Here is a 17611-nt window from a genome sequence, read left to right as displayed (position 1 = left end):
ATTTTTTTCCTATTGAATAGGTACTGACACCAAACTGTGCTTCTAGAAATTTTGGTGGAATTTTGTAAAACAAAATTTTGACATAAGCCTATTTTTTTGTGTGTGCTACTTCATTTTTTTCCAGCTTTTTGAGGAAAAACATAGTTAATTCAATGTTCCAGTCATATGGATTAAATTTAATCAGAATTTTGCCATGCTGAAACAAAAACTCTCGAAACGGTACACATAAACTCAGTCAACTTCTTTCTTTTGAGGCCACAGACTTTAAAGTCAGTGGTTAAATAACCAATCCACACACAAAAAAATGACGATTTTCTTTGGCCAACATTATTTTAATTATAAGTTCCAGTTTCTTCAGCATTTTGTTTGCTGATACATGACTAGCTTACACAGCACCTTGGTTTGCTGATCCAAGTAATGTATTGGTTTTTCTTCTTTCCTATAATTAAATTCAAGTAAATGTTTTCCCCAATGTACAACTCATAATTAGTAGTGAACTGCATGAATTTTTTCATTAGCCTTGTATCTATATTTTTAAAAGTTTAATGTAAAAAGTTGGGTTAGCATACCCATTTTGTAAAAGTCTAATTTATCAGATGATACTTAATATAAACTCAAATATTTTTATAAGTAGTTATGTATATCTTTCTCTTTGTCCCTATAAAATAATGTTAGTTTTAGGAACAGAAATTCCAATCCTAGTATTATTTTACATAAATACAACTTACATTATCCAATTTTTTTTGCCTCTATTTGCCAAATGTAGACACATTTCTATTTATTTATACAAACACTGATTACAGCCTTGAGTTTCTCTTTTCTTGATCCCACTGTGTATTTCTTTGGTGTAAATATCCTTTACTAAAGAGGAACACTTCCCCCCACTGCCTTTGCAAGTAAAACAAATCACTTGTCACAAAATGATGAAAACATATAGTTTAAGTTTTTGTTAGCATATGTGATAAAATGTCTTAAGTCTGCAATGGCTGAGGCCAATGAGAGAGAATGATGACTTTCTGAATAAAATATATTTTCTCATTTGCTGCTGATTCAGATTGATTACTCATTACCATCATTGAAAGATAGAAAACACACAAAGAGGCTTATATATATATATAAAATCAATCATCTGATATGCTGAATAATTAATCATCTGATATGCTAGTTATCAATACAAATTAATGCACCTCACCTCTGGAGTTACTGTTAAAAAGTTTGGAAAATGGTTGAAATTAGTGCCAATTTTGTAACCTTGTTATTCTCCTTATCCCCCAGAACTACACCTGTCATATGTAATTATGAAGCACAGTTACTTGGACCACATCATATGAAAAAATGCATTAGAAACCACACTTCTGTATTGAAATCTTCTGCTCTTCTAGTGAAAAAAGGTCAACTAACAGCAATTTCCTATGACCTAACCTAGTATTTTCCCCTCTTGTCATATTAACATAAAGCTGGCTTTTCCATGGGTTGCAGAATTCAGTGTTGTGATGAAATAATATTTTGAAGTTTAGTTAACTTGTCATTTTCTATATTTTATGTTACCCTGTGATCCTTTGACATTAGGGCAATGTCTGAGCACATTTCTGCCACTATAACAGAATACCACAGACTGGGTAATTTATAAAGAAAATAAATTCATTTTTCACAGTTCTGGAGGCTTGGAAGTCCAAGAGCATGGGTCTGACATCTGGCATGATACAAGGGCAGATGGCAAAAGCCAGCACATGAGACAGGGAGAGGAAATCAGGCTGAACTTACCCTTTTATCAAGAGTCCACTCCCATGATTATTAACCATTTCCCACAATAATAGCATTAATATATTCACAAAGGCAGAGCCCTTCTTATCTAATCACCTCTTAAAGGTTCCACCTCTAACACTGTTACAATGGCAATTAAATTTCAATATGTACTTTGGTGGGGACATTTAAACCATAGCATTATGCCCCTGACTCCCTCAAATTTATGCCTTCTCATTTACGAAATACTTTTTATCTTGATAGCCCCCAAAATCTTAACTAATTTAAGAATCAACTCTAAAGTCCAAATTCTTATGTAATTCAAATATGGATGAGACTCAAGGCATAATTCATCTTGAGGCAAATTCCTCCAGTTGTGAGCCTGTGAAATTAAAACAAGTAATTTACTTCCAAAATACAATGGTGGAACAGGTATAGGAAAGACATTCTCATTTAAAAATGGAAAAACCAATAAGAATACAGGGGTAACTGGTCCCAAGAAAGTCCCAAACCCAACGGGAAAAACAACATTAGGTATTAAAGCTGAGGAATAATCTTTTTGACTCCATCTCCCACATCCTGTGCACACTGGGGCTAGGGTTGGGTCACCAAGGTCTCAGGCAGTCCTACCCCTATGGCTTTGCTGGGCTTAGTCCACCCAGTACCTCTCCTCGGCTGGAGTCCCCTGCCTGCAGCTTCTCCAGGCTAGCATTGTATGCTGGTATCTTCTATAGTTCTGGGTTCTTATGGGCAGCCCAACTTCCATGGCCCTATCAGGCATTGCCCTAGTGGTAACTCTCTGCAGTGACTCTTTCCCTGTGGCAAGTTTCTGCTCATACCCCCAGGCAATTCTTAACATTCTTTGAAATCTAGATGGAGATAGCCATGCCCCCACAGCTCATGCATTCTGTATGCCTGCGGAATTAGCACCACACAGATGCTGGCAAGGCTTGTCACTTATACCTTCCAGAGCAGTGGATCAAGTTGCACCTGAGTCCACTCGAGCCACGGATGGCATAGAGAAAAGACACTGAGTGGAAACGTGGGGAACAGTGACCTAAGGCAGCACTGGGAAGTGAGCCTGTGGAGGGTGCCCTGGCCCATCTCCCAAAATAATTCTGCCTTCCTAGTGCTCTGAGCCTGTGATGGGAGGGGCAGTCTTGAAGCCCTCTGAAATGCCTTTAGGGTATTTCTCTCATTGTTCTGATGAGTAGGATCTGGCTGTCTTCTATCCATATTAATATCTTTAGCAATGGGGCACTTTGCTGAACCCTTGATATTGTCTCCCTAATATACCTTTTTACTGCTTATGTGGCCAGGCTGTGAATTTTCCAAATCTGTTTATTCTACTTCCCTTTTAATGATAAATTCTTCCTTTAAGTAATTTCTTTTATCTCCATCTCACTGAATACAATTGAAAGTATCCCGAAATCAGTCTGAATGCTTTGTTGCTTACGTATTACTTCTGCCCTATACGTAATTCTTTGCTCTTGAGTCTGTATTCCTTAAAGCCCTCAGGCATGGAAGCAGTTCCACTAAGGTCTTTGCCACTTTATAACGAGAATGACCTTTACTCTAGTTTCCAAAACCTTGTTCCCCATTTCTGTCTAAGACTTCATCAGCATGAATCTTTTCTGTTTGTGTTTCCATTAACATTCTGGTCACAATCATTTAAGCAATTTCTAAGAAGATTCAGATTTTTCATACCTCTCTCTTCTGAGCCCTCACCAGAATCACCCTTAGTGTTCCATTCACAGCAATATGGCTTTTTTTTTAAAACTGCTCTTCTAAATTCTTCCAGCTTCTAGCCATTACCCAGTTCCAAAGCCATTCCACATTTTTAGATATTTGTTGTAGAAACAAATACCTCCCAATATCAATTTTCTATCTTAGTTTGTTTTCTGCTGCTGTATCAGAATATTACAGACTTGATAATTTACAAAGGAAAGAAATTATCTCTCACAGTTGTTGAGGCTGAGAAGACCAAGAGCATTATACCAGCATCTGACAAGGACCATCACATGGGGGAAGGGTGGAAAGCAGAAACAAGCATATGAGAGAGAAAGAGGAAATCAGGCCATAATCATCTTTTTATTAGGAGCTCACTTCCATGATAACTAACCTACTTCTATAATAAGGACATTAATCTATACATGAAGGTGGAACTCTCATAATCTAATCACCTTGTAAATGTCCCACCACTCAACACTGTTACAATAGCAATTAAATTTCAATACAAATTTTGGACGGAACATTCAAACCATTGCAGGCAGCTAAATCTTTCAACATCCATTGACTCCTAGAAAAAAAAAGAACGTACTCACAGAAAAAGAAAACAGTCTTTTGAGGATCAAAAGCCTCTATGTCTTTTTAGGAAAATGTAGCCCACAAAGAAACTCAAGGCACAGATATTTTATGACTCAAGTGAAATTTTCCTGTTTCTGTCCCCTCCTCCCTTCTCTTCTCTTATCCCAAGATAAAACGCAACCCCAAAAGTTAGGAGAAGACGACAGCGGGAAGACAATCTATGAGTAAATAGATATTGTAAGCTGTTGAGAAGGGGCATCCACACTGCTGAGAGAAGTCTTGAGGGAGGATGACAGAAGGACTCTCGATCTGTTGTGGAAAACAAGAGTAGAGAAAACGCTTGCCTCATTTTTCCTAATAGAGATGAAGAAAGGGAAAGTTCCTCAGGGTAGCAATGGCTTCAAAATAGAACTTTCTTATACCAGGAATAGATAATTCCCCCTTTCCTGAGTAAATAGGAAGAGGTAAAGAGCTGAGCTATATGAAGCGTGCTGTGGTTTGGATGTTTGCCCCTATGGAATTTCATGCTAAAATTTATTCTCCAGTATGGCATTGTTGGGATCAGAGGCCTAGTGGGAAGTGTATGGGTCATGAGGGTGAAATCTTCCTGAATAGGTTAGTGTCTTCCCTTGGGGTCAAGTGAATTCTCACTCTATCAGTTCCCATAAAAGCTGGTTGTTAAAAAAGAGCCTGACACCTCCCCACTTTCTCTCTTGCTTCCTCTCTTGCCTCCTCTCTTGCCATGGGATCTCTACTTATGGTGACTCTCCTTTGCTTTCCACCATGAGAGGATGCAGTTGAGGCCCTCACCAGAAAGTGAGCAGATGCCACCTCCATGCTTCTTGTACAGCCTGTAGAATCATGAGTGGAATAAACCTCTGTTCTTTATAAATTACTCAGCATCAAGTATCCTTTTATAACAACACAAAATAGACTAAAACAAGACCCCATTGGGTTTCTGTAGTTTCAGGATGGACAAGAATAATAAAGTGATACTTGTGCATGGAAGAAGGGCCCAGGCATTAACTGGGTCATAACATGACCCATGGAGCCTTGTAGTCAAGATTTTAAAATGTCACAACAGCTATCAGCATGGGTCAACACACAAACGCCAGAAAAGGCTGTAACACAGAAGGCTGCTGCAGGAGATGCAGAGTGGCCACCCAAGACAGAAGCCATTCTTAACTACTTGGCACTCTGTAAGCTCCTTGAAACACAGAGATAATCCCAGAGAAAGGGGAGTGAGTATTTTTGGAGTGGGTAGAGGAACAGTAACCAAGTGAAATTAGAGTTAATGTTAGAAATACCAGTTGGAGAAAATAAAGAAAAATCTATTTTTTGGACCTATGAGTTTTGAGGCTAAACTGGAAAAGTTATGACAAAAATAAAAACTATATGCAGCAGAAGTACGTTTCAAACCGAGAGAGGATTAAATCATTTAGCCATCCCTTTCCAAACCCTGCATTAAAAACAATAAGCCATTCTAGCTCTCTCTTTGAGTAAAAAAATTTATTTCACAGCCCATCTTCCAGTCTTAGCCACATTAGAAGCTAGTGAAATAGGTTCCGTGTTTGGCTTTTGATAAGCACACTTCATCCCTCACTACTTTGGTAAGTACCATAAAGTACTGTCACTCAAGATTCCTGATTTTTACCCTCCTTTTCTACTCTTATTTTCTGACTTTTCTCAAAGTATTTTGATTAGCCTGTAACTCATTCTTGACTCTGTTTGTCCTGATTTCCTCTTGTGTTATAACCAATAGATAAAATTCATTTCCCCTCACATTTTCACCAGAGCTCCTCTCAATCTTTCATCAACCCCTTTTCCCCCAAACAACATGCTCATGTATGCTAGCACTGAATATCATATTTACCTGTTAACAGTTTTACTTTAAATATATATCATATTATATTTCCTAAACAATACTTTCCATTCTACTCACTTCTTTGTAATGCAACTTTTCCACATACTTATCAAGTGGTAGAGTGTATGTCTGTGTACTCCTCAAATCCTTAACTTATTTTAACTAATAGAATATCACAGAAGTGAGAGAACTCCAGTTCTGGGGTCAGTCCTTTACTGACATGGTAACTTCTGATTTTTGCTCTTTAGAAGCTAGCTCCCACAAGAAGTGAGACTATCATTCTGCAATAGTCCTAGCTACGTGGGCAAGCCATGGAGGACAAAACATCACGAAGGGTGACCAAGAGGCTAAGGAGGACTGAGGCTCCAGACACGTGAGCAAAATACTTATCTTGAGTATCTTCCTATCAAATCGTCAGATGGTATGAGAGGTCCAAAGAGAGAACTGCCCCATTGAGTCCAGGCAAACTGTAGAACCATAAGAGATGATATGTGATTGTTTTGTAGTCATGTATTTTTACTTAATTACAGAATACAGTATATGTGTGTGTATATCACATCAAATTATAAACTGTAAATCATATTTCCTTATATAGCAAATGGTACATATAACAATATGTGTAATGGTGTTGTGGGTATGCTAGATGCTCAATAAATATGTGTCTGATGAATTTTATTTATATTTTATTTTATTTTTTTTATTTTTTTATTTTTTTTGAGACGGAGTCTCGCTCTGTCACCCAGGCTGGAGTGCAGTGGCCGGATCTCAGCTCACTGCAAGCTCCGCCTCCCGGGTTCACGCCATTCTCCTGCCTCAGCCTCCCGAGTAGCTGGGACTACAGGCGCCGCCACCACGCCCGGCTAGTTTTTTGTATTTTTTAGTAGAGACGGGGTTTCACCGTGTTAACCAGGATGGTCTCGATCTCCCGACCTCGTGATCCGCCCGTCTCGGCCTCCCAAAGTGCTGGGATTACAGGCTTGAGCCACCGCGCCCGGCTATATTTTATAGATATCAATTAAATGAGAGATGTTTTCCAAATATGAAGCATATTACTTGTCCTTCAAGGGCTAAATCTCTTTGCACTATAGCAAAGCTATTCAAAACTTTCCTCATTTATGAACTTTCTACTATGTTTCTAGTTAGTGGGGTGCCTAAATGAACTGACCAAGATATTCATTTGGCAGTTTTAATCAATTGTGGTGAATTAGTAAGTAAGCCTTTAAATCACCATATGATTTAAAGTCTTCACAATGTGAAGACTCAATCTTTGTAATTTCTCAGAATATTGTAACCAACTTTTATCGAACATGTCTACTTTGATGACATTTTAAAAATAAAACTATTAATTGTGCATAGAGAACATCAGATCTTCCTCAGTTCTGAGGAGTCACAGATGGTGGGGATGAAGAATGAAGCGTTGGTTACAATAAGCCAGTTACCAGGAATTGAAATAGTTAACACAAAAGTATTTATCTTTCGGTTCTTCCTCTGTGACTAGACTCTTGTGTCCTTTACTACACTTTGCTCTTTATTTCTCATCCTGCTATCATAGATAATAACTCATGGCAGAATTGAACCCATGATGACCAGTGAAGAGCTTGAGTTCCATTGTTCCTTTTATCTTCTCCATATACCTAGCAAGACACTTCAGAGGTAAAGAAAATAGAACTGGGTTCATGAGAATCAATTTAAAGAGAGAAAAAAAAAAGATTGTCGACAGTTTTTAACAAGAAATCCATAAACATCCAAGTAAGTGACATTTCTGTCACCAACACACTTGGATCTGAAAATTTACTTTCCACATGCAAACCTACATAACTGAAAAAGAACTAGTTTTACAAATAACCTAACTGCTAGTATATGCTAACAAAAGATCATTCCAGCCTTCCCAGTATTAAGAGAGTGGAAATAATCAATGAATGTGAGTAAATCAATGAAATTGTAACTAAGCATTTTCAGTTTTATTAGGAGTCTAAATAATGAGTGGTTTAACATTTATAATATAATATATTGACACATTTTCAATATCTATATCTTTTGCTCAACTTGATTATAATTCCAAAGAAATTTTAAAATACAGATTATTTTGTTGACCTAATATTTGTTTTTTGTTTTTTTTTTTTCTGTTTTTCTGAGATGGAGTCTCACTCTGTTGCCCAGGCTAGAGTGCAGTGGTGGGATCTCAACTCAGTGCAACCTCCACCTCCCAGGTTCAAGCAATTCTCCTGCCTCAGCCTCTCAAGTAGCTGGGATTATAGGCACCTGCCAACACACCCAGTTATTTTTAGCATTTTTAGTACAAACAGGGTTTCACCATGTTGGCCAGGCTAGTCTTACTCCTGACCCCAAGTGATCTGCCCGCCTCGGCCTCCCAAAGATTGGGGTTACAGGAATGAGCCACCATGCCTGGCCATATTTGTATTTTTCTAAAGTATGACATTCAAGATTATCTTCCTGTTTCAAATTAATAATTCCATAATAGAACATGCCAGAAGTAGAAGACATTTGAGCACCAAAAGTTATAATGCTTTGATATATGAAACATTTATTTCAGAAATTCAATTATTGTTTGATTCTATGGTTTTATATTTAATAAAAAGACGACTCCGATCTTAACTTCATCTCTAATCTCTTTAGAGATTATATGCCCACACATTTTGTTTTTATCATATTTCTTTATACTGCTTCACTTCATATAAGCCCACTTTTATTAAAGATGTTCAAATACAATCATGAGAGGTTTTGATTTTCAGAAACCAAATACAAAAATTCAGTTTAACCAAGTGTGATAAAGTGTTATTTCTGTTTGGAACTTTTTAACAGCCTGCCTTTTACAGTAATATACCATAAAAGAAACAATTTCTTCCATTGCATTGAAAGTGCTGATTCTGTATAGTAGATCACTACTTTAGTGCTAATGTTGTTTTTTTTTTTTAATCCTAAATTAATTTCTTTTAAACATTCTGAAATAACTTCTTTTTCTTCTAAGGAGAGACACAAAAGGGTTTTGTTTCTTTTGTTATTGTATTGTTTTATTGTATTAACTAAGTGTCCTAGGAGGAGCATTAATAGCGGGTGTTGGCTCTACTAAATGCTTAAAAGAACTGGAATTCAAAAAAGTTAAAGGACTTCTTTGATATGTTGTCACAGAATAAAAATTAGAGACATGAAGCCAGCTCCTGGTTGTTCTGTACCACACCTAGTATTAAACTTCACCTCTCTAGAAGGATTAGTAGTTGACCTCTTAAGATACTAATATTCTGCCATACTATGTTAAGAATTCTATCAGAATGTCTTAACTTACCAACCTACAAAATGACACCTACTTAGGTGACACCTCTCATGCCTTAATATAGAGAAATTTGTGCCTTGTTATACATTAAAGTTTTTGAAAACCCAGTTTTTGAAAACCCAGAATCTTTTGCAGTCTGTATTTGTGGTAAGGGCTATATTGCCTGGTTGTACTAGAAACACATGAAAATCAAGAAAATACTCAAAATGGTAAGCACATAATAATTTTTCTCACATAAAACTTATTTTTGCATGTCTTCATAGGTATATAATTGTTCGTGCATATACTTATTTTTATCAGGTGTTGCCTAGCAGCAAATAAACCCTTGCATATCTAAATCAGAGCACAGAAATAACTGAGCAAGCCTGGGGGATAGTGAAATTTCATTTTCAACATAATTAGCTCTGTAATTGTAAGGCCCAGCTTAGTAGATGTGTTTGGAAATGTAATTAATTATGATTGATTTAAACACTGTTTAAAATGCATATTTTTATGTTCTAAAAGCTGAATTAGGTAGGGAAAAATTCAATTTTGAAATTAGTAGTGTTTATAAACACTATTGAATTTTTTTAAAAGTTAATGTAGTAAAGTTAGCTGCAATTGCCTAAGTGTAATTTTTAGATGAAAACATTATACAACATAAATTAGTATAAATTACAAGAAATTTAAAAATCTGTTTTATGTCAAATCAACTAATAATAGAACTGTTACTACTTAAATAATCAAAACATTTTTAGAACAACACATCCTAATAATATTTATAATCCGAGGAATATGAAAAAACTATAAATCTATCCCTAGAGCTATCTTTTTAAATTATTTTTTATGGTAGTTAAAAACACACAACATAAAATTTACCATATTAACAATGTCTAAATACACATTCCAGTAGTGTTAAGTATATGCACAGTGTTGTGCAACTAATCTCAAGAATCTTTTCATCTTGTAGAACCTAAACTTTGTACCTACTAAACAAAAACTCCCCATTCTTTCTCCCAATCCCTGTCAAACACCAATTCTACTTTCCGTTTCTATGAATCTAACTATTCTAGGTACCTCATATAAATGAAATTGTAAAGTTTTTGTCTTTTTGTGACTAGTTTATTTCACTTAGCATATTGCCCTCGAGGTTCATCCATGTTGTAGCATGTATCAGAATTTTCTTCCTTTTTAAGTCTGAATATGTCTTGTATGTATCCACCACATTTTGTTTATCCATTCATCCACCAATAGGCACGTGGTTGATTCCACTTTTAGCTATTGTAAATATTCCTGATATGAATTTGGGTGCGCAAATTATCTATTTGAGATCCTGCTTTCAATTCTTTTGGATATATACCCAGAAGTAAAATTACTAGTCATATGGTAATTTTAGTTTTAATCTTCCGAGAAACTGACATACTGTTTTCCATAGCAGCTGTACCGTCTTACATTCCTACCAAAAATGCACAAGAGTTCCAATTTCTCCATATCCTTGCCAACATTTATTTTCCGTTTTTATTTTTTTTGCTGGTAGCCATTCTAATGGGTGTGAGGTGATACTTCATTGTGGTTTTGATTTGCATTTCTCTAATGATTAGCAATGTTGAGCATCTTTTAATATATTTTTTGACCGGTTGTATATAATCTTTGGAGAACTGTCTACTCAGATTCTTTGTCTAGAGACAGATATTTTGACAAAAGGAATGCTAAAAAGGAATCCTAAATGAATTTCTTTTAAAAATCCTGAAATAACTTATTCTTCTTCTAAGGAGATACACAGAAGGGTTTTGTTCATTTTGTTGTGATATTGTTTTATTGTATTACCTAAGTGTACTAAGGAGAGCATAAAGAGCAGGTGTTGGCTCCACTAAATGCTTGAAAGACTGGAGTGCAAAAAAATTAAAAGACTTCTTTGATATATTGTCACAGAATAAAAATTAGAGATATGAAGACAGAATGATAATTAGAGACAAAATATCTGTCTCTAGACAAAGGACCTGAATAGACATTTAGTTCTAAATATATTCACTGATTTTTCTAAACAAAAGACAGAAGAAATTCTTTAAAAAAAAAAAAAAAAAAGTCAGGATTTATAAAGTTCCATATCAGAATAGAAGTAATTTGCAAAATAGTATTCAAAAATTTTTGTTTTGCTTTGCCTTTTGTTTGTCTGGAGGCCTAACAGGTTAAAAAGAGAAAAGAAAAAGAATCGTGCATTTTTCTTTCAATTACATTTTGCTGAAAGTAAAGCGTGTCCTAGAGTTGAGGAAATGAGGGAATTCTGATTTCCTCAGCTGGGAATGACTTACAGAGGTGAGTAGGCAGAAGTAGTGATACCACAGTCCGGGATACTTTTGACACTTGGCAGAGGGCCCCACTAACCCTGAGGCTGTGGTTCTTTGAAGACCAGCAGAAGTTGCAGGAAGTCATGAGTCATCACAGTCTCAAGGCTTGAATGGCTCATTGGCCTTAATTCTTTCTGCAGAGTAATCTCCATGTTGCTCTTTATCTCATCAGCCTGCTAATTTCCTATGCTTTTGTCACAGTCACTTGAACAAGATACTGCCTGATCCTTCTCCATTTACAAGAAAAATTAGTCCCAATCCTCCTCCCACATTCTAATCCCTGTATTCCTCTGCCCTCAGTTTCTCTTACCAAGATATCTCAATTTAAGCACAAGTAATTATTTATCTCTTCCATTCTAAGGTGTATTGACTTCCTCCAGTTTTGTTTTACCCTTTCTGTGGGAACTGCACCCCTTTTGCATTAGGATGCTGTTCTCTTCCTCTTCGACCTTGAAGTTCTAATGGGAGCTGACTATGATAATACTTTACCTGCCTTAATAGAGTTGACTTATTCAAGGGTGGGCCAATCTAAATTCTCCCCTGTGAAGAGTGAAAAGACTGAAAATCCCTCTGTAGTAGTAATAGTGTGAGACTTGAAGACCCTAACCTATGAAAGAAACTGATCTTCAATTAAACAATAACCTTACATCTAGAGAGAACAGAAGAGAGACAGTCAGGAGGATGTCCAGTTCCTGGCTTCAGTTGCCCCTCGGGCTATGCTGCTTTCTGTGGTTCTACGTTTAGGCAATCCAGCCTTTCCATAAAGCCCCCTCTCTCGGGAATAAGTTGAATGGATTTCTGTCATCTGGAAACCAAAGACTCATGACTAATATATTTATTTCCTTCTGCCATTGAAAAACCCTCCTTTTATACGATCTTAGATCTGACCTGGTGAGGCCTTTGCTTCTCTTTGGCTGGTTAGCATGACCTTTTGATGAGGCTTTACTGAAATCATCTGAAGCAAACTCTTTACTGTTGTCCTACAGAAATGCTTCATAGAAAGCAGAGTTTCAAAGTTATTTCAAGATTGAATGACATTTTTTTCCAGAGGTATTTTTAACTAAACTGGACCTGTATCATCCAGCTTAAAAGGTTTAATACCTATATGTACTAACATCTTCTGATGAAGGATCTACCATATCAACCTGTTCTGTCAGTCAAAAAGCAAGTTTATTTTAGATTCTATATAAATGGGCCTGTCTCTCCTCTTCTTCCAGGCCCTGAAGAGTTGATTTTGAATTTACACTCTCCATCAAAAAGAACTTATATTCAGATTACCTTGGGGCATTAAGGATAAAGATAAGATAGCAGTCTTAATGTGGTGCTTTCAGCACTGTAGGATTGCAGTGGGTTTGGGCACAAGAGCCATTTTGGTTTCATTATTTATTTTAGTTTAGATAACACATATCTATGAGTGGTAGAACAGAGTACAGCAGAGTTCTGTAAACAAGTAATATATAAAAGTAAATTAGAATATGGAGTTTATAATAAATCTACAATCAGGTACTTTCAGGAGCTTATTTTACAGACCATAACCTGCTGCCTAGCCCATGACCTGATTCTGATGTAAGGAGATACTCAAATATTCCGTGAGAAATACAGCTCTGTACATGTTAGAAAACCCTTTGTGTTCTTTGCTCCCATTAAGAATAATCCAAAACAGACCAAGAAAAAAACCAGGGTAACACCTCTAGTCATGAACTAATCATTACTTTACACCTCAGTATGTTCATACCTGCTTCAGGCAAATCTCCATGAGAATTCTAAATGTTTTGATTGCTCAATAACCACTGGCAAAAGCAAGGGGGTCTCTTGAGCAGCCATAGCAGGCCCTCCCAAGTGTGAATTACCAAAACCTGCTTATTTGCCAGCAGCTGCAATCTTCTGATCTCCAAAGCTACACTTGCTTGGAACTCAGCCTTTGTTTAGATCAATTAAATTGCCCTAGGCAAAATGCATGTTTCTCTCTTTACTGTACTTTTCTCTCTTACTTCTCTGCAATGTATTTAAAGTAAATACATAAAAGAAACTTATGGATGTGAAAGGCATATTTGGGGGATTAGAAACAAGGCTTTATGGTTCTAGAAATTAAACTTTCCTGTCACTCTTCTATTCATGAATGGGAAATGATACTGGAAACTTCTTTTGGGAGAATACATGTTCTCGAAACTTGTGTCAGTTATCGATGAAAACTCCCACAGTAAAGGAGATGCATGGCTATTTTGGAAAAAAAGAGTAGGTTTAAAGATCTTGGCTGTTACTATTTCAACTTATTTTCTTCAGGGAACATTGACCTTTTTCAGGCACATTAAAATTAGAGTTTTGAAAATGTTTGTAGTGCGTTCTGTCATGTGAAGAGTAGGCTTGGACCTCAAGTTTAACCTGGAAGAAAAGATAGAGGTGACAGGTAAACTGTAGGAATCCAAATGATCAACTATAGTTCTCCAAAAGGCCAATAAAATACTGAATTGTAGAACAAAAATAGGACTCTGGAAACACAAAGCCATATTGCCATAGTCCAGGGACATAGGGAGGCTAATCTGACCAAATACAGATTAGCAAATACCGTCATTAATCAATTATATTCACTTTTAACATTTGAATATGATTTTTAAGTTTTCTCTCCTCATTGTAGCCTTCTTGTTTTCTTCTTTGTAAATGTTTGAGATTTCATGTCTCCCGGGTATTGAGAAGATGCTGGAATGTATGACTATTCAAATTTACTTTTGAACATTTTTATTTTATTAAAATCTAGAAATAATTTTCAATCAAGTCTCCAGTATTAACAATCACCAGTATTTAAAATCTAGATATAGCATCTCTCATTTTATGCTTGGGAAGATATTTTCATATAATCATATAAACAGCTGGAAGAATAGGAATTATTATTTCTCCTTTACAGGTGAATAGAACAATAGCCCAGGAAGAAATGTAGAAGAAAGAACAGCAAAGTGTAGATTACGTTCTAGGTCTCCTGGGTGCTAATTCAGTGATCTTTCTAACACATCACATGCTATTTTTTAAAAAATGTCTCCAAAGTTTATTACAAAGGAATGGCCCCTATAGAAATCTATGAAATTTGATTTTTCTTTGCTTTGCTCTTATACATGTACTGCAAAAATTAACAATGATGCAAAGATAATTTGCCAGGAATAAACCACACATGTAGGTGTGAGAGATTTTCCAGCTTAACATTTGAATCATTAGTGAATGGAATTTATGTTTCATACTAACAGAAAACACAGCACCATTAATCCTCAAGATTCACTGAAAGACAGCTAACTAAACCTTATTTATCTTTGCTAATTGATGGATCCTGTGAAAAGGTATGAACACAGTTTATTGTTGTGGTTTTAATGAATGAAAACGCCTTCTGTTGTGGATTGGTTTGGTAGTCAGTGTTGTGTTTAGATTGTTTTTCTTCTGTAAGGATATTGAATTTGTATCAAAGCCTTACTCCAAAATCTGTTTATATATAATAGCTTATCATATTTTCATCTTATATCTTTCCTAATATTCTGATATGGTTTGGATTTTTGTCCTTGCCCAAATCTCTTGTTGAATTGTAATCTGCAGTGTTGGAGAAGGAGCCTGGTGGGAGGTGATTAGGTTGTGGAGGTGTATTTCCCTCTTGCTGTTCTCCTGATAGCGAGTGAGTTCTCATGAGATCTAGTTGTCTAAAAATGTGTAGTACCGTGTGAAGACAGCCTGCTTCCCCTTTGCCTTCCGTCATATAATTGTAAGTTTCCTGAGGACCACCCCCAAGCTATGCTTCCTGCACAGCCTGCCAAATGATGAGCCAATTAAACCTCTTTTCTTTATAAATTACCCAGACTCAGGGATTTCTTTATAGCAGTGTGAGAACAGACTAATAAATTTTCAAAGATAACCAAATTCCTGTGGCAACTCTTCCACTCCCCACACATTCAAAACCATGTCAACAACATGCCAGAATCTCATTTTCTGAAACTGTTGAAAAATCCTCCTGGAGGTTTCTCTGACTATTGAAGCTCTCTGCCTAAAAAGCTCAGAAAACAAGAAGAATCTCAGGTGACCCTGATCATCTGGTCTTTTTTTTTTTTTTTTCCTACATCCACTGATGTATCTTCAGGTTTGATAACTTTTCCCTATCTTGTAATTAAAAGGCAACAATTAAGACATAAGAATTAAGAGGTCATTTCATTCTGAATCCTCCCTATGGGTAGACACTTTTCATCAAAATCACATATATTTTAATTTTTTTAATTTTCTGAGGATTGTCACCCTTAAATTCTTCCTATCGCAAATCATTCATTATTACTAAACAATTATAAATTTAAGTTGTGCCTATTCTTTTTTATATGTAAGGTACAAAACAACTGTGTAACATTTTCCTTATTGATTGTATGAATTCACAGGCAATATTGTCACCCTTTATATTTTATTATTTTGTTCTCTACATTTTGCAATCTCAGTTTACTGGACTCATCCATAGATACCTAAATTGTCACCTGATTCTTCAGCTTTTCCTCCAACTTAGCATTAAAAAATGACAAATAAAAAAATCTTGGCTCTGTCTTTTTACTTTGTTGACAGTAAGTTATTTAACCTCTCTAAAACTATTTTCTTAATTCATAAAATATAGGTAATAAAACTTATTTTATAAAATGTACATTTTAAATGCAAAATAATTTTATAAAAGGTCTTAACACAATGTCTGGAATCTAAACTTCTGGTAAACTTCATCCTATTCACAGATCCCTAGGCTGAGGAGGATGAGGGCAGAGAGGAGGATCTGTAATTTGCAAGATATTTCTTCTTAAAAAAGAAAAGACAAAATAACAAAATACCTAAATTAGCCTTTACCAAAATTCATGGATTCCCCAGGAAAGGCATTTCTTACACTCTGGTCAGTTCACAGTGCTGCCTGTCTTTTGACCATCCACTATGGCTGTGTTTGCAGGGGCCGGCTCTGTTTCTGGCTTTGCCTGTTGGCTTCATCCTAAATAGGCTATTTCTTTACAAACACATCCCTTGATTGCTTTACGCCCATGTGTTCTGCCTGCTGTTCTCATTTCCCCAACTCCTGAGCTGATGTTACTATTCTTCAAATTGAGGGCACCCTGAGGATGGAAACCTGCAGGGCAGCAGAATGAATTTAATCCCATTGTTAGGTTCCATTCTAAACTACTCAGCAGGCAAAGAGCAACTCCTCACAGAATGTGTTGCTCCTGAGAGTGGAAGGGTAATGAACTGTAAAACCAGATGGCTCAATCTCCCAAAGCTATTACAGGGTTAACTTTCCTCTTGCCTGGGATCCGCAAGGGTACCAACTCCTGCTGATTGTCTCTCCAAATCCCCAGGATAACTAACTCTGTTTCCTTTTTGGGGAAAAAATATTAAAATTTGTCAAGACGATCAAGAAACAGTGAAATTCTCAATTTCTTGTTGTAGAAAACTGATAGACACTATTTAATTTTTCTCCCAGTAATTGTAAGAGTTGATATTTTAATCTGGGAAGGTAGACGAAAGTTTTTGCCTGTGTATTAAAGAGAATACACCCAGTTAAAATGGATTTTATTCAAGAGAGAAGTAGAAAAGAATGCTGGCAAGGATGTGGAGAAAAAGGAACTCTCATTCACCGTTGATGGGAATGTAAATTAGTACAATCATTATGGAGAACAGTATGAACATTCCTCAAACTAAAAATAGAACTACCATATGATCCAGCAATCTCATTGCTATGTATATACCCAAAAGAAAGGAAATCAGTATATCAGCACTCCCATGTTGTTGCAGCACTTTCACAATAGCCAACATTTGGAAGCAACCTAAGTGTCCACCTACAGATGAATAGATACAGAAAACGTGTTACATACACACAATGGAGTACTATTCAGCCATAAAAAAGCATGAGATCCTGTCATTTGCAACAGCATGGATGGAACTGGAGATCATTATACTAAGCGAAATAAGCCAGGCACAGAAAGACAAACTTTGCATGTGCTAACTCATTTTGGGGAGCTAAAAATTAAAACAATTGAACTCATGCAGATAGACAGTAGAAGAACGGTTATCAAAGCCTGGGAAGGATAGTGA

The sequence above is a fragment of the Macaca thibetana genome, chromosome 5 (genome assembly GCF_024542745.1).
Source record: "Macaca thibetana thibetana isolate TM-01 chromosome 5, ASM2454274v1, whole genome shotgun sequence".
NCBI classification, from domain to species: Eukaryota; Metazoa; Chordata; class Mammalia; order Primates; family Cercopithecidae; genus Macaca; species Macaca thibetana.
This window is presented reverse-complemented; position numbering follows the sequence as displayed.